The following is an 11,197-nucleotide window of genomic DNA, read 5'->3' on the forward strand; positions in this document are numbered from 1 at the left end:
AAATATTTTTTCAGTTGTTCGTGCTAGGTTTTACTAGTAATTGGGTGATTGATGAAAAAAATTGAGTAATCGCATACAGATTTGAAATTTGTAGATTGTTTTGGGCACATATCAAGTTTTTGAAGTTAGCTTGTGGTGGAGATTGGTGGACGCAGTTTTATTTTTTAAGGTAAAGAGGGAAACTTAAATCTTGTATTTTGGAATTTTAATCTTTCGCAATTGTTTTGGATATTCTTGAAATCACTTGAAATGTATCGTTGGGTGTAAATTGTTTGGAAATTATATAATTTAATAACGATATAATCTGACTTTTTCTGAGTTGTTTGGGAATTTTATAATTTAATAATTCTTGCTGACTGTTTAACACTAAACATTGAACGAGAATTTAGTATGAATTTAGATCTAGATTCTATTATAGATGAATTTTATGCTATAAAATATCGCCGAGTACAACTTCAATAGGGAACTTATATTATGAATTTCTCTTATTAAATATAAATTTTAGTCGTACATTAAAATTTTAAAATTTTTAGCCCACCGTAATAGTAATTCCTGGCTCCGCCCCTGAATGTGCATGCATTGGCTTCTATATGCCAAATGTAGTATATGCACTGTAAAAAATAATTACATTGTACGAAAAAAAGTAATAAATAAAGGGTACCGCTATTTACATCCACACTTTTTATATATACATCCCACAGTAAGTTCATCCCTAATAAAATTTTAAATTTTTTTAAAAAACACTATTTGCATCCACGCCATATTTCAATATTGTCCTTCAAATTCATTAATTTAAATACTATATATCCACATGAATTTTATATATTCATCCCACTTTAAATACATTCCTAAGACCCTAACACTATAGATTCACACAATCCATAAAACCATAAACTCTTTTAAACCAAATAAATAAAATAAGAATAAAGTTAAACTGATTTAACATTAAATTACATATATTATTCACTTAACCATGTTGACAGTGTTTATTAGAAATTTTATCTTTCTTATTCATAAAACTCAATTCATCAAAGGCAAACCACTATACTAGAGAAAGTAAGAGTAACATTTGCTCATCATGTTTGGACTATAATTGGTTTGCTTCAATCACATCTTCATGGTATGCTTACATCTGAAATTGCCATTAGAAAAACATCACATACATATTTAGATAAAGAATGTCTAACATGGCCGAATTTCTTATTTTTTAATTACTCCTTTAGATCAAAATCAACTTCCACCGTTCGACAGACAGTTTTCGATCTGGATTTTCAACATTGAAAGATGATACGCTAATTTTGAAAAACAAGAATCCTAGATGACATGAACAACTCCAATTCTGGTGTCTGAACTTCAATGGACGTGTAACGGTTGCTTCTGTGAAAAACTTTCAGCTGGTTGCTTTGGTTGAGAATGGAGCCAGTGGGCAAGAGCAAGAGGACGTTATTCTACAATTTGGAAAAGTGGGAAAGGACGTTTTCACAATGGACTATCAGTACCCAATCTCCGCTATCCAGGCATTTTTCATTTGTCTCAGCGGCTTTGACACCAGAGCAGGCAGAGCTACTTGTGAATCACATCAGGTGCATGGGAGATTGTTCGGAGGCGCCATATCACGAACATGATTATAGCATTGGTAATACTCCGGGGAAATGTTCTGTTTTATGGCTTTATGTCCATTTAAGTAAATTTATAAAGGATTTAAAATATAATAAATTTTTATTTTTAAAGGTGGATGTATATATAAAAACTGTGGATGTAAATAGCCGTAAATAAATAAATTAGAGATGAAGTTGAGTTTGGTTTGGGTGCAAGGAAAAAACCTTCAAATCTCATTCACCACTCAATGAAACATTCACCCGACTGACATGGGAATTCTCATAATTTACTAAAAACTAAGGAAAAAAAGTGCACAATGGGTGCACTTCCAACACAAATCCATCTTCTCAAACTCCCTTTAAGATTAAATTCTTCATGTGAACTGGTCACACCTTCCTATCTGTATCTCCTTCAGGTAAGTTGTAATGCCTTTTTCACCCAGTATGAAACTGTGTAATTTGATTTCCATTTTTGTAGTGTGTTTTCAATTGGATTATAATCTTCTGCAGATTTCTTAGAATCCCATTTCGGAAAACAGTTCTTTTCATCCAAACAGAGCTCATTTGATAGAGACCAATTTCGGAGTAGACACTTCCTTAAACTCAGTCAAGCTCGCCGACTAAGAAATAATGCAGGTAAACTGATTGTATATATTCCTGAATAGTATAACTGTTCTTCTTTCAAGTCATTATCAACCTTATGCGTGCAACCTTAAGCATAATCTGTATAAGCTATAGCTGTTTGTGGGTGCACACGAATTTTTCCTTTATGCTATGTTCATTGCTTTATCGATAAATTGAGAGAAGTTGGTTCAATTCTACGGCTACTTAGATGCTGCCTATAAAACGTGGACATAAGTGCCCTTCAGGACCATCCTCAGGCAATAAGAAATTTTTATTCCAGTCTCGGTCATTCTGTAATGTTTTCATGGTAAGTGAATTGTTTCTGGAGTTTTTGTGAATTTAGTTATTTTGGTTACTTAAAGATTTTGTTCTAGCACAAGAATTTTGATTGCATTACAAAAATAAAACTGCCCATGATTGGCTATAGGACAATTGTCCATAAATTTGAGTTTTCTCAATTCTTCACTAGTTCTTGGTATTCTTTACGAATTAAGGAGTCTTGTTGTCCAGTTTTCTGGTGTTGTTTAGAATCAACAAAAAATTAGATGGTTTTTAGTCTTTGTTTGTGTATTCGTGGTTTTCCTAAATGCCACCACACATCATACTTTGATTTATGCATAGCATTAATGTTGAACTTTCTGATGACTTTAGGCACTGTGGTTACCAGTTTGTGTATTGCCACCGAGGATAATGCTGAGAAGTTATTGGATGATGTGAGGCCTGGCCTAATGGCTGATGGAGGGAATGTGGTTCTACATGAGATTGATGGTCTTGTTGTAGTATTAATGCTCCAAGGAGCTTGTGGGTCTTGCCCAAGTTCAACGGTGACCCTGAAAGTGGGGATTGAAACTCGACTGTGTGATAAGATCCCTGAAATAGAAGCAGTAGAACAGATACTTGACATGGAAACTGGTCTCTAGTTGAATGAAGAAAATGTAGAGAAGGTAATGGAAGAACTCTCCCTAAATTTGAAATATTTTTTTCAGTTTCTAGGGGATAATATACGTTGTTGAGAGACTAAAAGAATACATTGCAATAAAAGAAAGCAGGTTGTAATGCATAATTGCATCATAAGTATTTTCACTGAATTGAGGATGTCCCCGGGATTGAAATATCACCATATTTTTCCTTCTGTCTTTTGAGATTCCTATAATTGAATGGAATTTTGTGAATTTCCTTAGCTTTATTCAGATAGCCAGGGCAAGCATGTCGAAATTGACTTCAGCTAGCAGAACTAATTAGTCTGACCATATCAAAATAAGTAGCACAGCCAGTGGCGGAGCCTCACTCTTGAATTTGGGAGGTTGGAGCAAAAAAAAGTGGATAGAGTTATGTAAAAAGAACAAAATATGAAAATAATACTGAAGGTTGGGTACCGAGAAGTCCGATGTTAAAGGTTGTTGTATTTTGCAACAGATATCTAAAGATTAAGATTAATTGTGCAAAGTTTACAGAAAAAGAGGCGTGTGCTTGGGGGGAGTGTTTTTCCTGCATAAGTACTGCTGCAAAACAAAACTAGACAGGCTAAGTTCATTTTTATCAATCTGAAGGTGGGTTCTTTACAAATGCCAAGTTCTGTCTCTAGGGGAAAAGATTTCAATTGCAGAAAAACAAGAACTGATTATTTTCTTAGAGATCAACTTTTACTTATTTAGCTTGAATGTTGAATCAAGGATCGTTACTTTACTGTTCACTTAGATTGTTATTTGTATTTTACAAACAAAAAAGTTATACAAATGCTTATGATCCATTTGGTGTTTCTATTTTGATTATATTAAAGTCTCAACATAACTTACTGAATATCCAAATAATCATAGATTAGATCTTATCTAGGCGGAACGGGTGGTGGAGAACTGGAGCTTGTTCATATTGAGGATTTTATCGTAAAAGTTTGCTTTTATCATAAAAGTTTGCCTTAGTGGACCGGCGACAGGAGTGATGAAGGTCCACGTAGATCTAACACAGAAGTTAAGAGAAAAAATACCTGCTATTGCAGCTGTCTAGTTGATATGCTGAAATATCTTCGTAAGAAAACTAAATATTATGAATAAGTAAATTCAAACATTTTCATAGTATCTGTAAAGTTAAGAAGCAGTTCTTGGAAGATATTAGCTGTGAGCTTGATTATTAAGCTCCTGTACAATTAGTTCTTAAAAACTGTTTGAAAATAGATGTAAATTAAGTCACCAAAAGAAGGGCCATTGCCTTGAATAAATGATTTTTCTTTTTTGCATTGTACCCATATGGGAAGGGTAAAATATCAGCTTTTTTACTGTATGCGAGAAGAGAAAATCGGACAGAACTCAATTATACAAGACAATTGACAAACATCTTGTTTTCTTTTCTTTGATCATGTCTATTTCAACTTACCTAACATATGATATATGTACTTGCAACAGAAGACTTATTTCTAGTCATTTATCTTTTTCAATATTATTGAGTCAAGCATTTTATAAGCACCACGGGAATCGATGAGCATTACAGTTTCAAAAAGTTATTCATACAAAAAGTATTCATTTATAGAGTTCCTTCATTTTAAGCTCTTTTGCCGGCCTATTCTTCCATTTCACTTTATTTGAGTGTTCATATTGCACTAACTCCATCTCAATTTTATTTATGAGTATGGCCACCAATGGGCCAAGCCGAGCTTCCCATTAGATGAGAGGGATTGGCTGATTGACCAAGGGCATACCCATCACGAGCCGAGCTAGGCTTGCGCTTGAGCTTTTCAACTTTTCTTTTTCTTTTTAGCCAAAATTTAAAGAAACTACAGAAAATCAAATACATGATAAAAAGTAAGGTAATCAAATATGGAAAATAATATGGGCTCTTGAACCCCACAAGCTTTAATTGCCAAGCTAAATTTTTTCTTGACCCTTAGGCCCGGGCTAAATCGAGCTGAGTTCAACAACTAATGTTCGTGGGGTTTAGACGTTAGATTTTGTGACCCAAATTAGGATATATTTTTTGAAAAATATTATTTCCGTATTTTCACGTGATTTTATTGGGAAAATATTGGTTACTTTATTTCACGTGATTTTATTGGAAAAATATTATTTTCTTTATTTCATATTATTTTTTATATTATTTACATCTTTATCATATTTTTAGGGGTTGGTATGCACCTATAAATATGTGGCTATTCTATTAAGTTTGTTTAAGCTTTTATTGCTAAAGTTTTGTATTCTCTCTATATTGTCAATCAATAAACATAGTTCATCTGTCAGTTCCTTTTTGTGTTCTTTTACTTTAATCTTGTTTTTACCTTTGTGATCTTGTCTACTTTACATTAGGTCATTAAGCCTCAATTCTCACATCGTCTTTGGTCCTAACAAGTGGTATTAGAGCTCAAGTTGTAAGTTCTTTCTGATTTGGTTGAGATTTTTCAGAGATGACTTCATTGAAGTATGATATTCCGCTGCTGGATTGCAATACAAGATTTTCGTTTTGGCAAGTAAAGATGATGGCTATTTTGGTACAAATGGATTTAGACTATGCTTTGCTGGATTTTGAGAAGATGCCTGGTAATTAGACAACAGAGGGATCATAAGGCTTTATCACAGATTTATCTTCATTTATCCAACAATATTCTACAGGATTTCCTGAAGGAGAAAATGGCATATGCTTTGTGGCTGAGGCTGGAGCAGTTGTGCATGACGAAGAGTCTTACAAGCAAACTGGCTCTAAAAGAAAAAGTTGTATTCCCATTGCATAGCAAAAGGTGGGTCACTGGAAGACCATATTGCTGTGTTTAAGAAAATTGTTGTAGATTTAGAGACGCTGGAGATTAAGTACAGGATTTTGCCTTGATCTTGTTGTGTTCACTACCCGGCTCTTACTCATTGTTCCGTGACACGATCCTGTACAATCGTGACACACTTACCATTGATGATGTGTACGACGCTATATTCTCAAAGAAGAAAATGAAGCAGTTGGTTAGAGCTACATCTAGGGATGAGGATGGCCTAGTTTCTCATGATGATCAACGGAGGAGTAGATCGAAGGTAAACTTCAGCAATTTGTATTGCTTCTACTGCAGAAGGAGAGGACACGTTAAAAAGGATTGCCACAAGCTGCAGGATAAAGGTAATTTACATGCAAATCAAGGGGGAAATCACTTACTTCGAACGAGACCAATATTTAGGACTGTAAATGGATCAAATATGAAGCGGATCTTCCAAAATCCGATCCGTTAAGAAAAATGATCTGATCCAATAATCCAATGGATATTTGATTGTTAAATCCATATCCGATTTGTTATATTATCGGATATCCGAACCGATGACCCGGTCCGAATTTGAAAAAAAAAAATCCACTAATATTTTTGGGTAAATGATTTTTTTCCTAAAAAATATTTTAACTATTTTGATGGTTTTACCTATTATATTAGAAGGCCCAAATCAATTTTTTATCCAAGTGATGCTCCTTTAGGTCCTTTTTAAAGGAGATTTCACTTGGAGTGTTTTAGTAATCTTTGAATGGGGGATACAAGCTTTATAAAAGTTACTCCTCTTCCATTGTTTTAGTGATCTTTCAATGTGGGATAATTGTTTACTAGTTTATTTTATTATTTTCATTAAAAATCATGGATTTTTTTTTTTTAAATCAAAATCCAGTTTAAGCAAAATTTATAAACTCCAAGTTCACATATTCTATATCAAAATGATTAAAATCTATAAGTGGTGCAGAATGTACAAAGAAAAATCAATGTTACCAAGCCAACTCCGCCACCCCCAATCCACCTCCCAGTCTCCCACCCCCACGCACTTCTGAATTTTTTATGTACAATACATAGTTGATCAAAAGATAAATCTCAATCTTCAAGGATCTTTCGCCAGTCTCAAAATTCTAGTTGCACCTCGAGTAAAACAGACCAAACTGTCAACTTATAAGCTATATGTCACTTTTAACTTCAGCTACAAAATTTTTTCCTGAATCTGTTCCAAATAAATTTGATGAGATATTGACCAAATTACACCATCTTGCGTAGCTTAATATTTCCCAGGGAATTGGCAGCAACCAAGGTGGACGATTGACCATGCCAGCACACGGATGATATAAATTGTGATGTATCGTCCACTTTATCACCGGAACGTGAGTCTGTGTTATTAAATTTAAATGATAATGCAGGCATCGGCAAAGTAAATTATTAGTTTTGATGTTATAAAACAAATTACTATAGTTATTTTTATCTTATTTTAATTGATAAAAAAATAAATCTCTTCGAATATTTCAATTAAAAATATTATACTATTATCTAATATTACTTATTATTTGAAAATCATAATATACGTTTCAAAATGGAAAAAATTATGATATAATATATAAAATATATTATATTATAATTAATCAATCGGATCAGATCATTATCGAATCGGATCGACCTATATCCATATTTGCTCCATTTAGTTAACGGATTATCGGATTTGGATCTTAATCGGATTATCGGACTGAGACCCTAAATCCATCTCCCATTAATTTCATTGGATTCGGGTCAAAATCCAATCCATTGACAACCCTACCAATATTGTCTAGGATTTTTCGAATGGCGTAGATGTTTTGTTGGTTGTATTCGATATGGAATCTAAACTGGAGGAATGGATTCTGGATTCTACATGTTTGTCCCATATGTGTCCCAACAGTACATTGTTTGAAACATATGAAGCAGTGAAGTAAGGTGGAGTTGTCATGGGAAACAACCAATTTTGCCAGGTTGTTGGAATCGATCGGTTCAGATTAAGGCTACAGGATGGAACAGTGAGAACACTTGACCAGGTTCGTCATATTCCAGACCAAATTATGAATCTCATATCGCTAAGTGCCCTGGATGTAAAGGAGTATAAATTCTCTGGTGAATGAGGAGTCTTGAAAATTCAAAGAGGCGTCCAAATTGTACTTGAGGGTTGGAAGCAATCTCAATTGCACATTGTGCAAAAAAGCATAGAACCAGTTAGGAGACATCGGGACAAGTTTGGTACCGTGGTGAAAATTCAATTTGGTATAGTACCTCTTCGGATTTGCTCTAAGTTATTGAAGAACACTGCTCATAGGAGTGTTGGTGATTCTACTTTGCCACCAATTTCAGCGGATATATTGTGTGTCATGTGCTAGGGGACTCATGGAGCGTATGGTGTTGGAGATATCTGTAATGCTTTCGGGATCATTGAAGGTGACAGTTCTAGCAAGGGGCCTTCTGATCGTTCATTTTGTATGGTTTTCTACTACAGGATGTGTTTCGATCCTATTTAGACAATTTTAATTCCTCGTTAGGATTTTGGGAACCTGGATTTGGGTTCAGGTGTCGCTTGTGGACATCTGGCAGAAGAAGATATTTTTGTGGGGAGTTTTGGTTGCTGTTTGAAGAGCTTGATTATTTCAATGTAGACGGACTAATTTTTCAGATGGAGAAATTTTGGAGCTTCATTCTTTGCATCAAAATTTGGGCCAAGGTGGAGATTATTAGATTTTGTAACCCAAATTATGTTGGATTTTTTCGAAAATATTATTTCCTTAATTTCACGTGATTTTATTGGAAAAATATTGTTTCCTTTATTCCATATATTTTTTTTATATTATTTCCATCTTTATTATATTTTTAGGGTTTGGTATGCACCTATAAATATATGCTTCTTTTGAACGCCTTGAAAAAATTTAAAATAAAAATGTATTTGTTTTATATTATATGTTATATTTTGAAAAATGAGGGCCAAAATGAAATACGTTTTAAATGCATAATTTACTTGGACCAAATAATTAAGTATTGATAGAATAAGATTTTATATATCGATATTGGGCTCGTTCGATAGCTCTTATTTAATCATGCATTTTAGACCCAAGAAAAAGTTGATTCAGATAAGTTACACATAAGATATTGACGTTTAAAGGAATTGGTATTTATCATATCTCCTCTTTTTCTCTCTCACATGAATTAAATTGTCCAATCATATTGCTTTACATAGACTTTCACATCACTGGTGATCTATCGTCATAATGACAAATATCATTATTCTATTTAATTTCTTAGCCGTCCACGTGTCCATTGTAGGCAATGGTTTAAATTGATTTTGAATTGTGGGAGCAGTAGACACGTGAATGGTAGATAAGATAAATCTTTTTAATATTATTTAGTTTGCCTTGATTTTGGGAATGACAAGAGTTGTCATCTTATTTTATTTACTTGATTTTTGGGAAATTATGAGTATAGCTTGCCACATATTGTTGACTAGGAAAGGGAATGATTCTGATTGTATAGATTTTCGGGATTGAGACATTTCTATGGGGTGAAAACACGTGACAAATGAAGGTTTTATTTACATTGTTTAATTGCTTGGATTTTGGAAAATTTTAAAGATGGCAGACCACGTCTTGGTTGAATAGGAAATTTTGATGTGGAAATTACACGGATGCAGGGTTTTAAAGATACAAATTCTAAAATCATGGACAAGGTTTAATTAAGTAAAAATCAGGTTTATCAATATAATAATTAAATATTAATATTCCCCCAAATTATTCCAACACCTAATAATTTTTTCTCTCTCTATGTCTTTCTTCTCTCTCGTTCTCTCCCGTTCTCCATCACAGATCACTAGCCGACGATCTGAAGATATAGTGTGGTAGTGGTATGGTGTGTTGTGTTGTGGTGGTGAGTCTTGTGCGGTGGGGTCTCGCCGGGTCAAGTGTGGTGGCGGCTTTAGGTGTGGTGGTGGAGATTCGATTTTCAGCAGTGGATATGGTGAAACAACGGCGACGCACACGGGTTTTGCTTTTCTTCCATCGATATGTATGGGCTCTTCGATCTCCACTTGTGTTCTTCGTTCTTACCGTCGACTGCTTTCACTCACTTCGGCGATTCCATGGCACTCACACCAGTGAGTCGCACTGTGCAGATCCGAGCTTCCTTTTATTATTATTTATTTATTTATTTATTTATTTTTAGTGTTGTGGTGATTGACGTTTCGGTGGTGGTTTGCGGTGTGGTATTGGACTGGTGGTACTGTAGGGCGGTGGTGTTGCAGTGGTTGGGTGAACGGATTTAGTTGTCGTGGTGTATTGTTTGTTGGTCATGATGGTTGCAGTCTTGCAGATTGTGTAGTTATGCAGGTGGCGGCGAGGCGGTGGTTGTTTAACCCACTATTTGGTTCACTCTTGAACTATGACCTTAAAATTCTATCATTTGTGAGTTTGTGACCATGTACTGTGGTGGATCGAGATCGGTGTATGGTGTCTGTGATCGACAATTAATCTGTGACCTTCAAATTCGATCATTTTTGTGACTAAAAAATAATCTGTGATCATCAACTTCAAAAATTCGTGACCCGTGACCTATAATATTTTGGATTTGTAACCATTTGTGACCCCTGGCCTATAATTTTTTGAAATTTGTGACCAATGACATAAGTTGTGACCTATAAAATCGATAGATAAATTGTGATATGTAACTTCGAAATAATCTGTGACCTATCAAAGTTTTGATTCGTGACTTTGAAATAATTTGTGAGAAATTACTTTGATGATATGTGAATAATGAATAAATCTGTGACTTATAATTGTGTACAAGTGGTCATTAATTGTATAATTATGATTTTATTATATTTAATTAAATAAATAAAAACTTGATTTTTGCATTAGTTAAACTTAAAACATTGTTTTTGAATTGTGCATAATTAATAAATGATTTATGAATTTTTCCCAATTTTGATTGTATGGATTTCCGGGATTGAGAATTTTTCGGCTAGATACAGTTTACCCAAATACAATCCTAACCCAAATAAACTATTTTATGGTTGCATATAAATATTGGTTCCGTGCATCTACGTTTGTTAAGAATTCCAACCCAAATCAGCATATACATTTTTCCTTTATGACGCCTTTTTCAATAGGGAGTCCTCTCTATTTTATACCTTGCCAGAGTCAAACTTTAGTCACAAATATTTTCTAAAGCAAAAGACAATTCCCCATCTTTAGTAACGTTTAAG

The 11,197-nt window shown here is 34.1% G+C and overlaps 1 pseudogene; it reads left to right on the forward strand.

The window, feature by feature from the left end:
* Nucleotides 1–1,948: 1,948 nt before the first annotated feature.
* LOC111373755 lies at nucleotides 1,949–4,238 on the forward strand (annotated as a pseudogene).
* Nucleotides 4,239–11,197: the final 6,959 nt, after the last annotated feature.

Source organism: Olea europaea, unplaced genomic scaffold (genome assembly GCF_002742605.1).
Source record: "Olea europaea var. sylvestris unplaced genomic scaffold, O_europaea_v1 scaffold116, whole genome shotgun sequence".
In the NCBI taxonomy this organism is placed as follows: domain Eukaryota; kingdom Viridiplantae; phylum Streptophyta; class Magnoliopsida; order Lamiales; family Oleaceae; genus Olea; species Olea europaea.